The 1,862-nt window shown below is 42.2% G+C and overlaps 1 pseudogene; it reads right to left on the bottom strand.

The window, feature by feature from the left end:
- Positions 1 to 327: 327 nt before the first annotated feature.
- Positions 328 to 445, bottom strand: LOC124597160 (annotated as a pseudogene).
- Positions 446 to 1,862: the final 1,417 nt, after the last annotated feature.

Below are 1,862 nucleotides of genomic sequence, written 5' to 3'. Positions count from 1 at the left end.
TCCCATCCCTATCTGAAATTCCTTTATCCTGTCAATATTTTCTGAAGAGATCAATTTAGCTAGAATTTTCAACTTCCTGGACTTCATAATGTTGTCTACACGCAGTTCCAGTAGTAAAAAAAAAAGCACTCCGTCTTCAGGCCACAAGTGGCCCATCGCGACCATCCGACCGCCGTATCATCCTCAGCTGAGGATGCGGATAGGAGGGGCGTGTGGTCAGCACACCGCTCTCCCGGTCGTTATGCTGGTTTCCTGTTACCGGAGCCGCTACCATTCGGTCGAGTAGCTCCTCAATTGGCACCACGAGGCTGAGTGCACCCCCAAAAATGGCAACAGCACATGGCGGCCCGGATGGTTACTCATCCAAGTGTCGGTCACGCCCGACAGCGCTTAACTTCGGTGATCTGACGGGAACCGGTGTGTCCACTGCGGCAAGGCCATTGCCAGTACTACTAGTAAACTGCCTTTTAAAAGATTAGTGCGAACGAGTTTACTATCTCAGGGTAAATTTCAGATTAATATGTTACCCGATTTATATTAGCAACTGAGGGGAGTAGGCCGTTTGTTAATAATCCAATTTTGAAATTTCGTGATATGACGTGTGCAGTCATGTTGCACCACAAATTCTTGAAAATTTACTTGTCCCCTATTTCTGAAAAGCTACATTGTTTATTCGCTATGCTTATTTAAAATGGTGGTGCTATTTGAGAGCAAACCAGAACACCGGTAACAATAGATTATTCAAAGTGATTTGTTTATGATTAACTAAAATACCCTTTTTAATTCTTGTACTATAAAACTCATTGAAATTGTATATGAAATAATGTGTATGTAACGAAAATCATCTGACGATTTTTATTTGTTTTTGTAAATCTTATATTTAACAATGTATTTAGTCGTTTAGTTTTATATAAAAGGAAGTTGTGCATCAGCCACAAGAGTGAGTAAGGAAGAGGCATTTAAAAGAGAGACAGTCAGAGGCAGTGAGAGAGTCAGTCATTCAGTGAGTCTGCATTATTGTCTTTAGGAAGCTTTTTGTGCGACACTCTTGTCAGACAAGAAATGTAAGCGTGACAACGTTACGGAGATGTTTAGCAAACTCAAGTGGCAGACTCTGCAAGAGAGGCGCTCTGCATCGCGGTGTAGCTTGCTGTCCAGGTTTCGAGAGGGTGCGTTTCTGGATGACGTATCGAATATATTGCTTCCCCCTACTTATACCTCCCGAGGAGATCACGAATGTAAAATTAGAGAGATTCAAGCGCGCGGAGGCTTTCCGGCAGTCGTTCTTCCCGCGAACAATACGCGACTGGAACAGGAAAGGGAGGCAATGACAGTGGCACGTAAAGTGCCCTCCGCCACACGCCGTTGGGTGGCTTGCGGAGTATAAATGTAGATGTAGATGTATATATATCTTCAGTGTATATCCAAATCGATCATTGCACAAAACAAGAAAAGTTATATACTCGGTGTTTTCTTTGATATCTAGTACATCAACAACGTCGAACGCTGTGACTTTCTGAAGCAACAACCCTCAAGGATATCAAAGTTGAGTATCTCGTCATATGGAGCCACTAAGTTACTGTGTGAACTTTTATTAACTGTGACTGAAATTTTCTGGTTTTCATTCGTCTTCGTGGTTGTGAATGAATGAGACCCAAACTATTAAGTTGCTCCGATGGTATGATTGAGAATTCACTATTATCAATGTCCAATCATAGACAGAACTACAAAAAGTTGTGTATTTTATTTTCACTCAGCGTCAGTGGTCATTAAAATGCTTCTCTCCTCTCAAACATTTAAGGGTGGCATTTTAAACTCTTTCACGTAAGCGCTCTTTCCCTCATTCCACAGGCCTAAGCGGT

This window comes from Schistocerca americana, chromosome 2, assembly GCF_021461395.2.
Source record: "Schistocerca americana isolate TAMUIC-IGC-003095 chromosome 2, iqSchAmer2.1, whole genome shotgun sequence".
Lineage (NCBI taxonomy): Eukaryota > Metazoa > Arthropoda > Insecta > Orthoptera > Acrididae > Schistocerca > Schistocerca americana.
Note: the sequence above shows the minus strand (reverse complement) of the source record. Positions and strands in the feature narration are given on the sequence as shown.